Source organism: Chaetodon auriga, chromosome 6 (genome assembly GCF_051107435.1).
Source record: "Chaetodon auriga isolate fChaAug3 chromosome 6, fChaAug3.hap1, whole genome shotgun sequence".
NCBI lineage: Eukaryota > Metazoa > Chordata > Actinopteri > Chaetodontiformes > Chaetodontidae > Chaetodon > Chaetodon auriga.
In genome coordinates this window covers 7,008,621-7,030,405 of record NC_135079.1, presented here as the reverse complement: position 1 = coordinate 7,030,405, position 21,785 = coordinate 7,008,621, and the positions used below count along the sequence as shown (strand labels likewise).

Genomic DNA, 21,785 nt, shown 5'->3' with positions numbered 1-21,785 from the left:
CTTTCAGGACATGTCTGGGCTGCCGGCTGATCCCGGGAAAGGATGAAGGTAGTCATGTCCGCGTTTTTCAGAAATGTTTCCAAAAAACCATTCAAAAGATAATGATGAAAATGTTTGGCTGTGTTCGATACAGGCTGGCAGAGAAGAGGGCAAACACCACTGCAACATATACTGTATGTAAAACATTTGGAACCAATATAGTCTCTCCAAAATGATGGGACGTGAGAATAAAAAACAGAAATAAATGCCAAAGGCAAACTGATTCATTATCTTATTTTTTTATTAATGTTTGAGGCACAAAAAAACAAACAAACAAAAAACAAATCCAAGAGAAATCCCACACTGAACAGACTTTACCTGCTGGACCTCTCTGCTGCTACGACTGACTGTGGACGCCCACGTTCCAGGTGAGAAGCGGACTGGCAGCGGTTGACCTGGTTTGGTTTGTCGATTATCGAGCTTTTTCTGTGAACCCCTGTTGTCTGTATGGTGAAGTATTGCTGCCCTCCAGGGAAGGCAGTAGGTTGTATAGTTATCTCCTGATTGGGCAAAATCACTACCCTGAAACCACACAACCTACTACCTCATCCCGTTCGAACATCATAAAGGTCCTACGCGTTGGCTTTGGTGGAACTTATACTGGAGAGCGACATGTGACATATAAACACTGTACATGTTCTTCTAGTAAATGAACATATCCGCATACATTTTCACATGCTGAAGACTTAATTTCTCAAATACAAACATTACAGTCAAAACTCATCAGCCACAGACTTCTGACAAAAATCCTAAAATCCTGTGAGGCTTGCATACAAGGAAACAAATGTTAAAAAGATAAATAGGAGGAGGAACGACAGTTAGACAAGTTTGCAATGTACCGTGTCTGATGAGACGAGAAGACAAAGTTTTTGCTTGGTACCAAAGAGAGCCAGGAAACATAAGCACAATTATGATAAAAAGACATTTTTTTTTATTCAAGACAAAGTGTTAAAGGTGCAACATGTAAGTTCTGTTAAATTCATATAAAAGAGAAGCAGCATGTCACCAGAGTAACTGCTAACTGCTGCTAACTGTAGCTGATGTTAGCTAGTTAGCTCAGTTAGCTGCACAGTTAGCGCTCCTATTAGCTGACTCTGAGCGAATGGGAGCTTGGGAGCTTGTTGTTGTTTACAGTGCTAGCACAAGAGCTTTGGACTGCCAGGAGGAGGTTTTATAGGCCCAGGGCGGAGACCAGAACTGGAGCAGTTCGCATGGGCAATGCAAATGGGCTCAACAGCCTCCCAGTGAACATAACCTCTGACACTGATGGAGGCCAGTTTGACAACAGTGCCGAGATAATACACCAAAGTGGTATTATGAGACAGAACAGCCTGAAACTGTTTAGCTAACTTCAGTAGATATCTCTCCAACACAACACAGACTTATTATGTCTTAGACATTGGTTCAGAACTGTTACTTCTTCACATTATATTGACAATGCTGGTTCATTTTTGAATGGCTTAAATTAAAATTCTTACATATTACACCTTTAAAATGCAACCATGACAATCACAAGGTGGAAAACGACCTAAAGCATCAACAATGACCTACCTGGATTAAATGCTGCAAAGAGTTATGTTAGCGGTCAGTGGGTAAACATGCACATTCCAGTGTTGATCCAGATCCAAAAGCTCCAACAATGGCATCTGATGACATTACAGCCACTTCAGGAAAGACAGTAAGTTGTATAGTTATCTGACAGGAAGGGTATGACCCTAAAACTATACAACCTACTACCTCACCCCAAAGGACAGTCTTTAAAAACAAAGTCGTTTCAGGTCCTCATTCATGCAGGTAATCCGCTTTGACACACCTCAATGAATACAAAACAGCAGTTATGATTCACAGAAACACGAATACACATGCCACTCTCCTCTGGGACAGCTCACCGGCGTGACAGGAGTCTGTGTGTTCAGAACACAATGTGACGACTGGGTCAGTCGGTTCACGGCTCGAGGTGAAAGGGGAATTCAAATGATCCAACAAGGTGCACATGTCCCAAGCAAATCGCATAGCCGAGATATTTCCATATTCAAACATGACAGGTAAGTAACTTTGAGAGTACTGTGACATCCATAATATGGATTTTCGGGAAAATAGCTCAACCTCAAAACTGTTCTAATGTTCTCTTAATATTGTTTCAAAGTATCCAGGTCATATTTTGGTCTGCGTTCAAGGGGCAGATGAGACTGTATGAGACAGCATTGGTTGTCAAAAGACCTTAAATGATGATTAGATCGATAGAAAATCTATCTTAAAAAACGTGTTCAGTGTTTTCCTCATTATCGCTAATCTTTCCTTTTTTATTACCGTGAAATACTTAAATTTGACCTTGTCAGACCTCATACAAATGTACAGCTCATATGCAGCCTGTGATATGGGCTTACTTGTAGAAACGTTTTGCTCTAATGGGTCACAAGCCAAAAAGATTGGGAACCATTGCTCTAAAGTTCACAACATACTGTACTGTAAATGGTGAAGAAGACATATCTCTAATCTATAACAGTCTGTACTGATTGCATTTTCCCCTTTTCCTCACGACTGTTTGTGTGTCTCAGAGAGGAGAGTGTTAACATTAGTGACCAGTGTTGACAGTGGGCGAGCTCGAGCTAGCTCATATGCAGGCCCACATGTGTGGAGCAGAGGGCCGCAGCTGCTGCCGCTGTTAATGTTTCTCACCTGCTCTGTAACACGTAGAGAAGTGGGGGAACGCTGGCAAATCGCCTCCTGCCTCCATCGCGGTTTCAGCAGCATGTCAGGTAGCCTCCGTTTGAAACCCCCCGAGAGGGGAAAGTCTGTTACTTCTGCAACAGAGGAAACAGAGAAATACTTCAACACCATGATTTTTAGATTTGACTTCTGTGAGATCAGCTGCAAACACCCCAGTGGCTGACAGTCTTTACAAGTGTCTTTCTGATCCTCAGGTCAAAACCTATAGTCTGAAACAAAGTCATATCTGGGCAATCGTCATATAATATTATTGTCTGCGAAGGCGCAAATGTACAGCGCAGCACAATATAGAATGGTATGTCTTGAGCTGAGAGGCCCCATTGTGTTGGCGCAGTGGTGAGTCTGAGGCTCTTTGCATTATTCAACACTGCCGTACTTACAGTACACCATGGCAGTGGATGAGTGCATTGTAAGTATGTGCAAGCACAAACCCTTGGAGGGTAACAGACACACACAAGGAGAACACAGACACTTTCTGTGGCAACCTACAGGATGCACACACATACATGTACACATTTACAGTAAGGACAGAAAGAAATGAACAAACGGAGGACACTGCGCAGGCACTGGGTTACTTAAAAAGTTCAAGAAATAAACTTAATATTTATGCCTTGAAGCTGAAAGAGGTTGGACAGGTCACTGTTTTGCAGAAAGTTTAAATGAAGTTGTACATTAGAGAACTTTTTCATCATAACCAAACCAAGCAATTTTTCAGCTTTAGTACGTCTACAAGTTAAGCGCTAAAACAGTAACTACATGTAGAAAACCACCTGCTCTGCATAGAGCGTATCGCCGCTCATATCACAGTCTATTCTCATTGTGCAGCCCTGGAAAACGCTCAGCGGTGTGGGGTCCGGACTTCATAAGGTAAGGTCAAGGCACACTGTCCTCTCAGTCTGCTGACTGGACATACTTCAATTTAATATAGTAGATGGCTCTGGGGTCCTGACCAACAGAGTGCATGCCCAGGAAAGCTATTGCTTTCAAGTGAAGCCAGCTGCTATCATCCAGTGACAGGAAAATATTCACACTGGCACTCACACACACACACACACACACACATACACACACTGCAGAGGACCAATATGCAACGCAAGCACACACGCGCTTGCCACACACACAGACATTTGTGCACATTTATTTAGGGCTCTTTATGCAGTTATGCAATACAATCTAAAAACACCTCATTTACTAACAGACTGTCCACCTGAAAATCCAGCCTTCTTAAAATTGTGCAAACTCAGCAAGCACTCCTTCACTTGAAAGCACAGCGTCTGTAACTGATACGCCGCTTCAGCCTTGCACCTCCATTAGCTGTTTATAAGCGCTAGGGTGCAAAGTCCTGCTTTCCACACCTCATCGTCTCCTAACGCCACTCAAAGACACGCTCACGACGCATAAACAAACACATACATGCACACGAAGACACAGTTTGGAATACATGCACATGTGCACACACATTCACACACAAACATGGAAATGCCCTTTCGAGGGAAAAGGCAAAACATGATATTCATTTACCTCATCACATTTTCACACAGCGTCCACAGCAAAAGGCGCACACTGCTTCAAAAGCCACTTTAATTCAATCACACTTCAGTCTAAGTGCTACAGTGCCTATCAATCAATACTGAAGCTGAGTTTCACTGCAGTGATAGTAAGATGGAACGGAGTGCTCTAACCTTGTAACCTGATCTTTGGTGTTCTGGTGGTCTGTGGTCACTCAGTGTGGCGGATAATTCGGAAAACGAAGATGGACATTTATGCAATCCCAATCTTCATTATTTTCTCTTAATTTCAACTCATACATCACCCTATAATTAGAAAACATTATAATTAACTCACTTATTTAGTGCATACGGCCCCATAAGTCCATGGTATAGAGGTCTGACCCATGCTTTAGAGTTGTGGGCTTGAATGCTTTTAACATTTTCTTCATTTATTTTTACAAGGACAGATCAGGATATCTCTCCTGTGATAAAGCTCTGGCCAAAATGGCGCCACAGTTTAAATTTAAAAAATAAAGCCATCACCACACACATCCTGACCTTCTAGGCAAGTGCCGGACCCATAAATAGGGCTTTGTGTCAAACCTCAACACCTTTTATGTACACAGAAGTGTGTCTGCAGCACAAGGCGAAATTTAACGTGCAGAAAGTTGCCATCAAATGCCTGCTTAGATTGATAGCCGTGCTCATTTATTCTGCAATCAACCATTTAATGATTCACATCATATTTTCACCAATTTAGACTATTTCATTCAGAGTACTACCAAGCTGCTTGTACTTTGTGTTTAAAGGTGTTGCAGAAACACGTTTATATTCCTGAAGGCACGGTAAGGTATTTGTACCCAAACACGGGTTTTATTTTGGCACTAATACGGCAAAAATTCAAACGATATCCTGAGTTTCAAGAAACTGTACTATCCTTAAGACTTGCTCAAAATTAGCCTTCTCCTCAGCCAAGTCTTTATTGATGCCTTTGGACATCACAAGACTATACGAGCGCTTATAGTTGAGTTGGAAGTATATTTATGGACTGAATATGTGCTCATCAGTCCTCGTCTTTATGGGTTCGCTTATATCAGGGATGTGAATACCTAGATGCTTGTGTGCATCTTCATGTTTGCCCTGCTACAAGTGAAGTGGTGTCTGGGCGCAGACAGCAGGAATCCAGATAGACATGGTGGAGCATTTATAAAGGGAAGCATGGCTTCTGTGCCCCCCTACAGCCCTCTCTGGGTAGCACAGCAGGCATGACCCATCTATTTATACCAGGGCCAGGGGGGAGGCAGCGGCAGGAGGGGTGGGGGGTGTGGGGGTGGGGGCAGGAGTGGGGGAAGAGGAGAGGCTGCATGGGCAGGTCCTGTTACACATGCCAGGGGGGATGGCTGGGGCAAGCCACAGGGGGATTCTGCTCAAAGTCAGACAGGCTGACCTCCCCGTCACCTCTGCGTGAGGCAGATATTGAGCTCGCAAACCTTGTGTGAGTGTGTGTGAGGAGCGTGGACCAAGCGGGAGTTTATGGGTGTATATGAAGGTGTTTGGATGTACTGTACAGTAAGTGCCTATGGGTCTCTGCCCGCGGAGCTACAGGAATGAATCAATGCATGTGTGCCGTATGCACTCGTGTAGGTGTGGTGATTGTGTGTGCGGATCAACATACCGGTGTGTATACATGCATGATGAAGTGCGTACGTACTCACGCCTATGTGCATAATATGTGTGTCTGCCTGTCAGACTGTGAGATGAACCGGCCCCAGTGACTTACTCCCCCCTCCGTCCCTCCATCCCCCAGCAGAGCCATAAACATGCCAGGTGAAGAGGGCTGGATTAGGCAGAGTGAGCTGATCCCAGCGCGGCCCCCCGGCCCCATCTTTAGAGGTAAAAAACGACCCCAATCATTGTAATGACAGGGCACGCAGCAGGGGCCGCCCAGACCACTCAGTCCAACCTTGCCAGCTGCTTCTCATCTCTCACACACAGTATACAGTCACATGTACATAGAGAAACATACACAGGCTTGCGTGCACACATACATGGTAAGGCTGCAGGATGCACAGCAGGACGCCGGCCTATCGGAGGGTCTACAAGGACGCCACTTGTTTAAAAATGGCTGGCAGGTATCTCTTGCATTTGCATATGAGGACACCTTAAGCATGATGCCTTTTAACAGTTGAAATCACTGTTCTCATTAATCCTTACAGTAGTCAACCTTATAATAGGCTGTAAAGACAAAAACACTGAGGCTTTATTCTTCATCAATCCACATTAAGTTTTTTCCATCCTTGGTAAATGGTATAACTGCAAAATTGTACTCTGAGGCACTCTTCGCCTCCACTTTATCCATTATTTTCTCATATCAGGGGATCTTTGCATATGCTTGAATGACTTTCCAGGCGATGACCACGGGGAAAAGAACACATCTGCGTCTTGATCAAATTTATACAGTAGAACCAGCATATAGCCCACGGCTGCTGCTCTGTCTTTAGGGCTATAAGGTTAATAGAATTGCATAAGGTTGTTATCAAATGGATATTTTGCATTAACAACAGCTCACATCAAATAAGCATTAAAAGTACCGACGTAAATCGTGGTCACGTACCAAAAGATTCTGAGCCGCGGTACAGATTTCATTGCATCCACGAAGTCCATTAGAAGATTATTTTCCTCCAAAAAGTTTCAGCTTTTCTCTCTGAGTGGATTCTGATATTTTCCCACAATGCACTATGTCAATGCACAACACATAGAAATGTGTCGTTTTCTTGCTCATGTTAAGATTCACAGGCTCAGTCTCTGTGCCGCCGTCCTAATGGAAGCTGGTGAAACGTGCACTGCCATGTGGCTGTTGGTGACCTGCAGGGCCCCTGTCTATTAGAAGTCTATAGTCCTGACACGTCTGCATGCCCAGCTCTGCTCTGGCCTGCCTGCAGGGCCCCTTTCAGCTTGGGCAGTGCCCCATCGAGCTGCATCTGTCGCCAGCTATATTTAGAGGGTGGGACAAATACCTTTCTCTCTGGATATGAACTTCAGCTGACAGACAGAGGGCCAGGGCAGGCAGACAGGGATCTGTGTAGTTTGTAACCTTGAAGAGCTTGTTACCCCCAGGCTACAGCTGGCTGTAGTCACACTCACTACAGTGGTTAGCACTTACAGCTGAAAGCTAAGGCTGTAAATACAGTCCAGTTAGCATTGAAAGGCTTGATTTGGCAGCAGTTATTAGCGCCAGTGCCTATAGTTCCAGGACTGCTGCCAACACGAAGGAGAATATCCAGTAATGTACTCCGATAAAGAGATTTAATACTTTTCCTTCTGTGAGTTATAGAAGAATAATGAATGAACTTCTGTGGAATTGAATCTCCTTCAAATAGTCCTACATTTCTGCCTATACGCATTTGAGTGTGTGGCAGTGTCAGCAAGGCAGCCAGTGTGTGATATGTGACCATGTTGCATGGCCATCTGCTCTATATAACCATAAACAAATGCAGGCAGACCAGCTTCACAGTATCATTTCCAAGAGGTCTAGGCTGGGTAAATGTGTTCATGCTTTGGTCTCTGGGTAGATGCTGTAGAGATATGCCCTAGAAACAGGCCATGGTTATGCAATAGCATTCATAATTCATTCCACAAACACAATATGGAGGCCACTCTGTCCCATATGCAAACACATGGCCAGATTAAGGAGCGGGAAGCCAAAGGGGACAGAGTGCATTCTGAACTGTTAGCAAAGCCATTGACTGTCTGTCTGTCTCAATGAGAGCTTGTGTGTGACAGGCCTAAATAGGCCAGGTCTTACTGCTGCAGGGACCTCTGCTATATTTTGCACCTAGAGTCTAAATCAGTGACATCCCGGGAAAGATACACACAGTTTTTACAGCATCACTTCAAGCTATAAACAGATACAGTACCCAGATATATACTCATGCGCTGCTTGTCTGTGTGTGCTGTTTTGCCCCATTGACACAGCAGATTTCCCGTATATTTATAATATATACATGCTCATGTCTTCTACATTTTGTACTAGAAATGTGTCACGAGTTTGGCCCCAGACGGTCAGGCGGTTATGGTGCTTCCATGAGAAATTAGTAACTCTCTATAAAGATGACGTAACACTTTTCAGCATTCAGAGGTTAATTCCAAAAAGTGTGAATGTAGTGGATAATGTGGGAAAATCACTGTGCAACAAATGGATACTGGGCTGCTAAACTGGAACAGTTCCAAAAATAAGTTGGATTTTTTTTTTTTTTTTTTTAAACATTTTTTTTATGCAATTTTTACCCTTTCTGTTACCTTTCCCACTAATCTTCCACTCTGTGTGCTAAAATACTGGATGATTTGTATGAGTTCACAGGTAAGTTTAGCAACGGGCTGATCAAGAGAAAAGCAGCAGCGTACACCTACTGGAAGCCTGATATAGTATCTGTGGTCTTGGGGTCAGATGAGAGGAGGATTTTAATAACATCTGCACATGTAATCAAATGCCTGGCACATGCAGAATTCCAGAGCCGCAGGCAGCTAGCTACCGTAGCTGGAGGTTACAGGGTGGGGCCTGGAGTTACTAAGTGCATATGATACAGGCACAGTTGGGATTGAAGCAACAGCTAACAGTGTGCTGTGGTTAGGGTGGAGACAGGTACATGGGCAGAGATTAAAGCTCTACCCGTGCACTCTGGCTCTTGAGTACTCTAGGCGGGCAGGTTGTGTTACTATGGGGGCCAGGCTGCTGGGGACTGCTGGGTGGTGTGGAGGCGAGAGGGAGGACTGATGCAGGGTGGAAGGGGGTCATGCAGCTGTGGGCCCTGCCAGCACATTTGCCCCGATGGAAAAGAACCGTTTATGGCGTCCACCCAAGGTCAGCCCTTTGAGAAGAGGAACTGGGAAGGGTCCAGAGGGGAGGGTGCTTGTTTGTATGCAGTCAGTCAGCAACAATAAAAAACCTCCCAGAAAAACGACATATTAAGTATTCCACATTTGTACTTTGGAGCACCTCTTCTCTCCAATTCCTACCACTCCTCTCTGTTTATTTTAATTTGCTCCTTAACCCAGCATCCAGTTGCACCCACTTTTTCTCCCCCACTTTACTCTGTCCCTCTCATCCTGCTACCTGACTACTTTGGCAGCGATACACAAAATGGCGGCGGGGAGCGGAGAGCTGGAAGGCAGAGAGTGGGAGCCATTTTCTAACGGATCCAGGCCCCGGCACAGAGAGAGTCAAGACTTTCTATGTTTAGTGGACAGTAAAGATTACACCCTGAGTGTTTTCTGTGCATGTGTGCTCAAGATTAGGTTTGTTTTCGTTTTGCTTTTTAATCTACTGCACTAACAAACTATTGGGACCACTTGGCCTTTCAAATGGGATAAAGGCACAATACACAGCCATTATGATTTAATACAATGCAGGCTCACATTATAATAAGACTCCGAGAGAGAAAGAAAATACAGTAGTTGGAGACACAGCAAGTTACATGCCATGCAAATAACAAATGAAACTTACGCATCATCTAATTACAGATCTCATTAAATGTAATGTAAGACAACACAGCCGCATTGCAATGCATCCTTAAAAACAACATATTAAATTTATAATACATTATGGTACTTACAACGCTGCTGCGATCGCCAGTCTGTCTGTCCGTGATTTCACTTGTTGGCCAAATTGTTTTTTGCCTGTGGCTGAAGTCAAAACCCATCTTGCTGCCTACAGGAGGGAGAGAGGGAGAAAAACAGACGGAGGGTGAGAATTGTACAGTTGAAGGAGAGACAATTTGCAGCGCTAGAAGCAGAGGAGAAGAGAAAACAATGGAGAGAAGCAGAAACGCAGCGTGATCAGTTGGAGAGCCAGCAGCAGCAGCAGTAGCAACAACAGCAGCAACAGCAGCAACGGCAGCAACAGCAACAGCAACAGCAGCAGCAGCAGCAGCAGCAGCAGCAGCAGCAGCAGCAGCAGCAGCAGCAGCAGCAGCAGCAGAGGGCTGTAGGGGCTCCTCTCTGTAGCCTGTTTACTAATAAGCTCGCCCCACGGTCTTGCCTGGCCAAGGAAACTCATTAGTGGAACATGTAACACACCGCACCCTCTCTGCTGGCCTGTACAGCGGCCAACTCTCACTGCCGCATGCTCACCCAACACCAACACACAAGCTCCGCCGTGGCCTTGGCCTTGCCCAGTAGCACCCACTCGCTGCATACGTGCACACACTTTGGCATGCTGTATGACTGAAAGCCTACGGTGTCATGTGCGTGGGTGAAGTGGCGCATATGTGTCTACTTGTGAGCATAATAAGCGATTTTCTGCGCACAGTATGTTCATGTTCACACATGAGGGCACGTACAGACTGCGCAGCATTAATGTATGAGGCGGCGTTTGACATGCGCCCGTGTTATCCCTTGCATGCGTGGGCACGTGATTCCAGGATCATCGTGCGGAGGTGAAATGGCACATAGGGAAAACAGAGGTAGTTAGTCTTCATTAGTCAAATCACACATTGTAAGAAAAATAAAGAGTGCGATAGAGATAAAGAGAGACGTCAGGGCTGTCCTCTAGCAGGCCAAGGAGGACACTGCCAATTAAAGGCCCCCACTCAGTGCGGCGGCGGCGGCTGCCGAAGGGTGATAATTCTGAACAAGGACGCTAATTGCAGCGCAGGACACGGCCTTGCCGGGGAAGGGTCTTTTATATATTGTTTCTAACGTTTGTAATTACAGTGCAGTGCCTTGGACCGCCGCCAGCACATGTTTATGGGCTCATGAGTAACCCAACTCCTCCAGCCCATGGAAGGAGATTCATGTCCGAGCTGTACACTCACTGCACTCTGTGTGTGAGTGTGTTGTTTGTGTGTGCATGCATGTTGATGACTCATGAAGCCTGGGCGAGTATGTGCAGAGGAGACTACAGTACATAAGTATACACCAAATGGATAGCTGATAGTACTGTAAGAAAACACAGTATATACACTGCGTACCTTTTTTAAAACAATCCCTATTGGAAAATTTAATATATACATATATATAATATATTGAAGTGCTCTGTTAGCTCGGATGACTTGATTCTAAATCCTGAAACCTTTGGTCACTCTTCCATAGCAGTGTAAACAAAGAAACCTGAATACATAAACATCACTGGGGTGCTGAATTACACAGTAGAAAGCATTACTACAGCTGCAGAATACTGAATTGTATATTAATTGTTCTGCATGAGTAACAAAGACAGCTCAAGCCAGCGTGGTGCTGAATGTAGCCAATGCAATTCAGCTCAGAGCTGATGAACAGTAAGAAAGTGATGAGGTGGGGGTGAGGTGAGGGAAGGGATTTACAGTATTTTGATAGTCGGAGAGTTGCAGGCGAGGCCTTTCAACACTTCCAACTCTACCTCCAAGAGGAACAATTTTGCTGATTCGGTACTTTTTCTATGACTAAATTGCCTTGGCGACAGCGGAGGCCAAAAGCCGGAGAAATATATGAGCGCTGGAAAAGAAAAGTTGAGTGGGCGCAGCTCAGCGTTATCTGGAATATCGCTTTGCCTGGCAGGTACATAAAACAAGCATCTATCCTGACGCGGTGCGCTGAGAGACACTCACACGTGATGCTGTGGACCCGCAGACCAAAGAGTCTCTGAAACACATACCAAATACATCGAGAGCAAACAACTCATGTGAAGGTGCACATATTCACCAGTACCTAGCAGCATATTAGCCTGTATATTAGGGGCATATTGGCCCTTCTTGGTCGTTATAAAACACTTAATAATGGGGTTTTCTGCATGACCGTGATCTATAACTACTCAGCCATTAGCCAAGAAATGTCCCTTAATAAGCTCCTAATTACTGCTTATTAAGAGTAAGTAAAGAAGTTGTTCTATATATAATAATATAACCTTAATAACCCAAACTCCCTCACCCCCAGAATAAGGCATTCATCAATGCTTTGTAATGACTACTAAAGAGCTACTCCTGCTTAAAACATGCATGCTAATGAGCAACTAGTTTCTGGTGAATATGTGTTTTAGTCGAATGATTCTAAATATTAATCTGTTTGGCTGAAAGGCACTTTAGACAAATTCCCTTGAGCCACGGCAAGACGACGGTTGTACAAGCAAGCGTGTCAGAAAATCGTCTTTGGATAAATAAACTAGAGGGAAGGAAAAAGCTCCTTGACTTCAGCCAAAGGGCCCATGATGTAAAGCAACCAGGTGAAAGTTGCACAGGTCTTGTTTCAGAACGTCTGGAGGAAAGGAGGGGGAGGTCCGGGGGAGGAAAATCTACATCATCTGTCACCCCCCGAAACTCTCCCCCAGTCCAATATTATGTCATTATGACTGTGCTCACCGTCTCTGCGGAGTTGCTGTGGTTTTGTGGATAAATTACATGTGACACTCCCAGCTGACATCCTGATTAATACAGGGAGAATAAAATGGCCCCCAATCCTCAGTAGTCAACAGGGTAATGGACTAATGGCTTCCATGTATGTCGAGAGAAGTGAGGAAAAGCAGGTTTAGATACTTTGGTGTGTATGTGCAAAAGTGTGATGTGTGCATCAGCATACAGGTCCCTATTTATTTTATTTACTGAGCCTTGAAATTTCTGCTTTTTTGCAATAATTTTGGCACTTGCATACACAACACCACCCCCAAAATGTATAATATATGTGTGTGTGTGTGTGTGTGTGTGTATCTGCCTCTTTGTCCAGCTTCTCCTCCTCCTCTTTTCAGGCCTGGCCTACTTCCTACTGTACTGTAGAGCTGATCCTGTACGAGGGTGCCGCAGCCTGTAGTGGCCACTGTAGATCCACTCAACTGCACTCCCACATTACACAGAACAGGAGGGCAACAGGGAGCCTGACCAGCTTCTACCACAAAGACCCGACCGGACGAGACTGTCGTTTACCTGGAGGAGAGTTTTCCCACTGACTGACTGCTGCTAAGTAAGAGCATGAAGCAGATGTTAATATGACTGACAGAAGCACAGCAAAATGAAAGCAACTGTCTGACAGGCTTCTGCAGAATGGACAGTGACCTTTAGATGTGCAGGGCTGCCAAAGTGGGGACTTTAAATCCAGCTCCGTTTCCACAAGCGGTGACCTGCTCGCAACCTGTTGCATAGTGTTAGTTACTTTGCACCACTGCTTATAGTCTGTCAGTGAGACTACTGGACTTAAATCAAAGGTAGAACTGCAAAGCTGTCATACTGCTGCATTATATAAACGCATTTTCAAACTGGATATTATCACGACGGCTTTTATTTTCCAAGTCCTTCATTTTATCAGTGAGATGCAGGGAGTGTGCACTTGCTTGAACTTGAAAAATTAATAATTTGGGAAATGTGGCTGCTTCTGCTTCAGCAAGAGAGTTCCACATTAAATGTCTTCTTTTCTGGCAAGTGGTTTATCTAAAAATAATACTGTCCTGAGATCAGAAAAGCTTTGACTTAAAAAAAAATCCAATTTATTCATTTCAAAAACTATAATTTCAAAATACCACACTGGTAACAATAAATACGTATTTTATAATTGTCCCTTGATTAAACATATAGAAAATAAAATGCTAGTGAATGAGTGACAACAGCACAATCCTCTTGCAGGACTACATGTATGCATTTTTAATACAAGCAGCCAAGGCAGCACCGCCTGTCAATCAAATCCCTAAGCCTGATAGTGCTCCAGAGAGCTCAGACACACAATATAACTTTCATTATGCTGGGCCTCTCAGTTTAATTGTACTTAAAACAGCACACTGAAACAGTTTTAGTGGGAGAAATAAAAGGGGCTTCATTATTATGGCAGAAAAATATATTTACAGTGAGTGCTCACTTGGCCCTCATTCCCCACTCCAATCTGGATTTCATATTAGCCAGGAGGAAATTGGATGGAATTCACAACATCACAGCAAGCTCATAAATGAAACAAAATCACATAATCTTAAATACCAATTTATCCACTTAACAAATGAAGCAGTGTATTGGTGGCTTATTGCTGTGTTGTACTGGTGAATGACTCATTTTCACTGTGTGTTGCACTAGTAAGAATACACTGAGCACTGGCACATGACCTAAACCACATATTCAACACTTCAAAAGTATCTGGCAGAAACACTCAGATCTGGAGACATACAGAAGACTATACAGTGCTGCTCCACCATACACGAACATTCAAACCCACAACAGAAAACACCTTATTTAAAAAGTTACACCACCTTCCACCCCCGTTCAGATTACACAGCTAGACAACAACACTGCACCACTGAACTGTACTGTTCTCATCTGCTAATTCCACGAGTTAACATTTTAATATTGGGTAACTCTCATCTACACAGATATACTTTTTATGCTTACAACGTTATTGAAAAAAAACAAAACAAACAAATAACGCAATTTTCGGAGCAATTGGGATCATACAAAAAATTAAATAACTGAAGTTCAGATGCCTTAGTGTGCATTTCTCTACACACTCTGAGGACATGACTCGATAAGTATTAAGAAAAAACGAATGCTGAGAATTATAGTTTGAAATGAATAAATAAATAATTAAATTAAAAAAAAGCCTATGGTGACCCTTTAAAAGTCAAAGAACAATAACGAGATGAAGAAACGGGCGATATCGCAATAAGCTCAATATTCTACAAAATCCAGAAGGATTCACAAAAATGAACAAAAAGTGATCCAGGAAGCAAGCAACACACACACACACACACACACACACACACACACACACACACACACACACACACACACAGTGGTGGTGGTGTATTCATGAAGCATTATTGTATTCTTTACACTAAAGGCAACGTTGAAAAAGATACATGTTCATCTTATATTTGTTTTATTCTCTCTGGTTTATTTCCTGCTTTACTGACGAATATTTACAGAAAATACGGAAAAAAAAAACAAAAAAAAAACCGCATTATATTCCCTTTGTGGAACAATATGACAGAACTTTTACATTTTTTTGCAGATTTCATCCCTTAAACGTTGTGGATTATTTTACAACATTTAATCTTTTTCTCATGATATTTTCCAGTGAATCTCAATTATGTCTAAATCCAATAGAAATTTAGAAAAGCACATTGAAGGTAACGAAAAAAATAATTCAGGCGTTTAAAAAAAGGCTTCATCACACAGAATAATAATTCAAATTATTTTGCACACTGCAGAACTATAATTCGACACAATGTGTCATTTATTTCCACGCTGCTCGTTTGGCCATTTCTCGGTTCATACTTCTAAACACTAAAAAGTTTTGAGGTGTTGTCGGGAGGAATTTTTCATATCTTCACAAAAACATATAGCACTTTGCGGGAACTAGTTCATTCTGAGGAAAATAAAGATTTAAAATACAACTCCATTAAAAATGCAAAATCTCTCATTCAAGTTCAAGGCCACAGTCAAGTTCAAGTTTGAGGACTTGTTGTTCCAGCAGTGGCCTGCAGCTTCCTTCAGCTCTGCTTTCGCAGTGTATTCATGAAACACGAGCAGCCGTGTACAGAAAACAAAAATAGAAAAAACTGATTTAAAATACACGAAATATATTGACTGACGAAATCTGCTCAAAGGGAGTTTTTGACGGCTGTCCAGGTGTAGAAGAACTAACAATCTGAACACACCATTTCATCGAGCCTAAGAACACACACTGAAAGGGCAAAAACGGAGAAAGAATATAAAAATGTGTTCATTATTGCTAAAAAAGTATGAAATTCTTACATCCTGCACGAAGAAAATTATTAAATTACACATATGAATATGAGCGTTTGATTGTGTGCTTGTATTTGCATATGTGTGTGTGTGTGTGTGTGTGTGTGTGTGTGTGTGTGTGTTTGCTGTATTTGCTGTAGCTGCAGTAAAGCTGAAGTTTGCTTCAGTGCACAGAATGCCTCATTGTGGGCTGTACCACGCTGTTGGATTGGTCAGGTATACTTTTACAGAGAGAGAAAATACTGCAAACCCTCACCACCCTGCCATCTGCCTCTCAACATGCAACCTTCCCCTGGACTCCTGCCATCCACTGCCAAAAAGGCCTTAGGGGTGGAGTAGTGTGATACTCTGCCAGCCAAAACCATGTGTCCACTGCTAGTTAGGCAGGGCTTATATTCATATGAATGAACATAATCACCTGTGTATGGAAAAGCTGAACCTGAATCTTGAATCACCTGAAAGCTTTCAGTAATATCTGGTTGGATTTGCCCTTGAAACAGTCTCCTTTGATATAAACCCTGCTCAGGAGCTGAACATCTGAGCAGATACTATAAAACCGAAGCGGAAAATAGACAAAAATGGGAGATTTTCAAGAATCAAGTGCTAATAATTCAAGTAAAAAAAGGAAAAAGAAAAGGCATTTGAAAACAGTGATTACTATGTATTAGGCTCCCCTTAGAGGAAATGCTGCAAATGAAAGGTTATGAATAGACCTGGGGATTGTAAATTGTCATATAAATACCTCATTCGCTAACGCAACCTGAATTTTCGATTAATTTAATCAAGTTAACTACCTGACAAAGAGACAAATGAGCCAAAGTAAATTAACGTTTGTGTTTTTTTTGTAATTATCTACAGTCAAATCCATAATTTCACAATCGTTTTTATGGCCTCTTATTGCTCGTTCAGGTTTGTTCCTTCTTCAAATGAAAACAAGAGAATTCCTCTTTTCGTACGGATCGATATAATTACAAAGGCGTTTTAATTTTTTCGGCAAATTTCCCATAAATGCCACGATGCAAAGCTAAAATCCCGTGAAATCCCGTGTTCGAAGGCGAAAGGTGTAGATCCACAAAAAAGATGTGATCGACATTAAAATGAGGTGCGTATGGGAAAACAACTTAGAAAATAGCAAAGTGATGGAGTGTTTTATTTTTATTCTCTATTCTGTCTTCTTCAGTGAAATACAAACTGGGCAAATATGACCCAAAATAGAATAATAATACTCTTTCAAATTCAAAGAAGAGGGTTCTCGTTGAAATTTAGCTTATAGTCCGTGTTTCACGAACATTAACCCGATCAAAACGATCAGAACACCATGTTCTTCTCTTCATACAGTACATACTAAGCCCGGACCACATCACTCATATGAAATACCTCCACAATTGTGGCCTTCCACCCATCCACTGATTACCACGAAGCACGATTATCCTAGCAGCTATCACTGTGCTATTAATAACTTTAGGTTTTGCCTTACTAAACAGGTTTTGTGGACGGGTGAGAAAAGTTATAGAAAATCGTTCTCGAAGTTAAAGGAATAGCTCTGTCGCTCTTATACGTGCCATGTTCCTCAACTGCATGAGCATGTAGGGGTTTATATTCAGACGTATAAATGCGCACTCAAGTAAAAAGAAACTTTGTGTAAGAACCTCAAGTGCATCGAACGTTTATTTGCACAGGGTGCCTGTTAAACATCGAATGCTGAAGGACGTAAACACGCAGATAAACTTCCACCAAACCCACGCAAGCGGACACATATCAGAACAGATATTACTCACCAATTTCTCAAAGCGAGTCCGGCCGGGATGCGAAATTCGGCTGCTCTTCCTGCTCTGATCCACATCTCTGTCAGGAAGAGGAGAACGCCATAAGCTCCCGTTCGGTGGTTCTTGCAAGACCCAGTGATTTCCCTGAGACTGTCCCCTTCACAGCTGTGCCTCAGCCCCGGCTCCCAGCCTGAGTCCCAGCCTCAATCTCAGCTCCAGGCTCTCTCCTCTCTTCCAGCCACAGTCTAAGCCTCCAAACTCAGGGCTGCACGGCTCGCCTGCCACCGGCCGGGTCCAGGACTGGTGAGGCCTGAAACAATAGGAGACCATGAGGCTGTCTGCAAGGCTCCAGCTAAGCCTGTCTGCTAGTTAACAAGTCTCTGAATGAGGAATGTTAGCAAACAGACAAACAGCATGTCTGATGCATGCAAATAGCACAACCAGTCCAGTCACAGTCTTGGCTGGGCACATGAATAATTCAGCAGTCTATATGCTGCTCTCCCACATTACTCCCTCCCTCTTCCCGAATGCCTTCACTAGAATAAGTGTGGCAAAGTATTCAAACCTCTGCTGTACCAATGGCCTTGGTTGCAAAAATCAGTTTTAATACTTCATACAAACATGCATTAATAGCACGTAGTCGCCATAGAGACACACAACATGCAAAGCTACTTCTGACATTGCGCCGCAATTTGAAATTTCGCAATTACAATTTTTTTTTTCTTTCTCTTATTGCCTTTTAATGTCTTTTGTTTGCAGTTGGCACCTGTCCCAGAAAGAGCTCCGGCTCAGCACACCACTCACTCCCCTGTTAGGAGAGCAAGTCGGTGTGAAAGAGAGAGAACAAGGGAGAGCGAGAGACAGAGACACAGAGAGAGGACATGGGAAGGAAACAGAAGGAGAGACACAGAGTAGAGACAAAGGTAATTCACGCCAGTCGCTGGCGCTGATGAAGGACATGTCTTTACAACGCAGATGTGTACCACGCTCTGGGCACATTCTCTGCTTGTCATCCATAGTGGTCATCCAGACCACGAGCCCACCGCAAGCAGGTTACCCGTCAGAAATGGCGCCCCGGCACTCCAGGTGGAACAAGGCCCATCACATGGCGAAACACCACCTTGCCGAATTCCCATCCAAAAAGAGACAAACTAAATAAATACTACGAGAAACCCATCAGCGGCGGAAAAAATAGGAAGACGCCGTACATTTTTAGAAAACGGAACGCAGGAGAACGCGAGAAACAGCGGCAAAATCCAAAGTGGTGCAAAAATCAATGCGCCAAAAGTGAGAAAAGGCCCCTAAAAGCAACTTGTTGCCAGGTTTTGCAGAGCTGCTGTGCAGCTAGTTGGAGGCAGAGGGTTAAAATCCAGCTAGTAGTGAGTGAAAAAAAAGCTCCGTCTATGGAAGGGCGGGCTGTGGGGAGGCCCTGACTGTAGAAATAGCAGCAGACTTTTTTTCTTTTTTTTTTCCTCCCCTCGCAGAGCTTAAGTCTCCCCCTTGCGTGTGGCTGGAGCAGAAAGAGGGGAGCAAGCGAAACAGAGAGAGGAAAAAGAAGAGCGAGAGAGAGAGGGAGAGAGGAGGAGACAGCGAGCGCACAGTGAAGGGGAGAAATGCTCCGCTGATGATGAAATAGGAGGTGCGGCGGAGCGCGCGAACCAGTCACTTTTTCATCACATGTCCAACACGGCAAGGAACTGTATTTGCACTGGAGACGGGGGGGGGGGAGAAGGAGGGAGGAAGGGAGGGAGGGAGCACAAGACGGGTGGGAGACGGAGACACAGAAGGAAAGAGAGAGAGGGAGGGAGAGTGGGAGGGCGGAAAGCACTAAATGTGGGCGGGGTGGAGGAGGAAGAATGACACAGAAATCCACTCCTCCGGCGGTGCGCAGACGCAGTCCGCACACTTACACGCCATACTGGGATACACTATACAGAACCTCAGCTACTATATCAACTAGTGAAAAGAAAAGCGAGGAAAAGGAGAATACACAGTCATTCAGAAGGGCCGTGCTGAAGGATCCTTGAAATATGCAACACTTCTGAGAGCTGGCTGAATTATTAATCTTATCTGTGACTGTAGAGGGGCTCCTGCCACTGCAACAGTCTTGGCAGCACGCTCTGAAAGGAGCACACACTTTGGGAGTGCATTAACTCTTTAGCATGCCACAGTGACTGGCGTGAATGCAGCGAATAGACCAGATGCACACGCACGCACACACACACACACACACACACACACACACACACACACACACACAGGAAAAAGATAAGCTTCCACAGTGTTTATTTCAGTAACGTGTGGCAAAGAACGCACGGCTAGGACCCTCCTCCTCGCCCCGGCTCTGTCACAAAGCGAGCTGAACGCTGCAGCTGAACCCTTGCAGCTATTTTGGCACAAAGTCAAAAGGCTGATAAGCATTTTTGGGTGAGACTTTGCTGCTTTTCCTCGAGGAAAAACAGCTGCCACTTGCCCGGTAAAGCGCATTCAACAGTTCAGAGAAAATTTCGAGAAAACCCCCCCACCACCACCACCCCCCAACCAGAGATGCTGATTCGTTCCTGCTTAAAATAGAGGAGATTTACATGAAGAGTAAGCGAGCTAGGGAGCTAACCAGAGGCAGAGACCTAAACTGAATGGCTGTTTCCACCATCTTAGATTGTATTGATTATTCTTTGCTGTAACGTCTGTCTCTCACACACACGCTAGCTCTCTTTCTCTCCCTTTCTGTCCCTCCCTCCCTCTTTCTGCCTCTGTTCTGCCACCTTCTCTACTCGGCGATCAGCATTTGGCTTTTTCCATTTGTGGCAGATTACTGTAACGCTATTGTACAACAACTTCCTGCCTCTTTTGGCTCTGGTTCTAAAAACTGCAAAGGCAGAGCTCGTGGCTTCAACTTTTTCCCCTCGGCCTTGAACTACAGGAGCTCTAAAAGGAAAGAAAAGGAGGAAGCAGATATGTAAAGTGTGTCAGTTACTGAGGAACTATTTTTATTGCATTTCTGCTTTATATACTGCTGAGAATTAAAGAGGGCAAGAGGGGACTACATGCCTAGCAGAGACAATGAGAGAAAAAAAAGGTGGGGGTTAACTTTTCTTACTTTTACTCTGAAAACTTTCTGTTGGTTTTGGAGGGCGCTGCGTTATTAGTGGGGCTCAAGCTCACGCAGATTTGTCTAACATGGCTGCTTACTGCTTCAGGCTGCACAGTTTGTGAGGCTGCTTTCATAGCACGGCCACCACCCCGTTCCTCGCCGGCTCCCTTTCTCACTACAGCAGCACAGAGACCGGATTCTCCACGAAAACTATTCTCCCCTCTGCACTTCTCTTTGCTCCACAGGTTTCCACAGAAAACACAGGTGGCCCAGCACAGCCAATGTGCAGACAGGCAGAGGAAAATGATAGCGTTATTTACACCATCTTGGTGCGGGAAAGGCTGGACTGCAATTTGTTTGTTCTCTGCTCTCCTTCCCTAAATGAGATCCGAGCTCGGTTCAGTCTACATTGGCATGAGCTATAGAATCCTATTAGAAGGAGTGTAGATGTACGTCACATCTCGCCATGCGTTTTAACCAATTGAGAAACCCATGACTTCATTATGGCTTCAATGTATAAAGCTGCAATGTGTATATGTCCAGAGACCTTATTTGGGAATAATGTGGATGCTTAAACAGCATCTGTTCGAGGTCCAAGCATTAAACGGAGCCGTTTTAGACAGGCACACTTTGAGTATTTATGCACTTGCATGGCATAAAGTTCATTTGAGGATACAGTTTTGGTTCTGAGTCGCCTGCCAGCTCTCACCACTGTGCTCCTCAACATTGTCCCTGTGCTGCGTTTCCCAGTCACTGATTGCGTTTTAATTTTAGAGTCATCATTAACAGTATTTTAGTGACTAACACAGACTTTTTACAGTGATTAAAAAAAATCTGTTTCCGATGAAATGCATTGTTAAAAAGGAGCAAACCTTTTACTGATGCTTCTTCTTTTTACTATTACTAACATTTATGTCAGATTAAATCATCAAATAATACAGTTCTTACAGTTTTTTTTTTTTTTTATCTAAACAATGAC

At 43.8% G+C, this 21,785-nt stretch overlaps 1 long non-coding RNA gene across 1 annotated transcript in view; it reads right to left on the bottom strand.

Annotated features, from left to right (window-relative positions):
• Positions 1 to 262: 262 nt before the first annotated feature.
• LOC143322576 (uncharacterized) overlaps positions 263 to 21,785 on the bottom strand; it is a 45,735-nt gene continuing 24,212 nt past the window's right edge. The window contains exons 3-5 of the long non-coding RNA XR_013077310.1: positions 17,725 to 18,022; positions 9,872 to 9,966; positions 263 to 2,843 (exon numbers count right to left, since the gene is read on the bottom strand). This is a non-coding gene — a long non-coding RNA (uncharacterized LOC143322576). The remainder of the gene's footprint in view (positions 2,844 to 9,871; positions 9,967 to 17,724; positions 18,023 to 21,785) is intronic.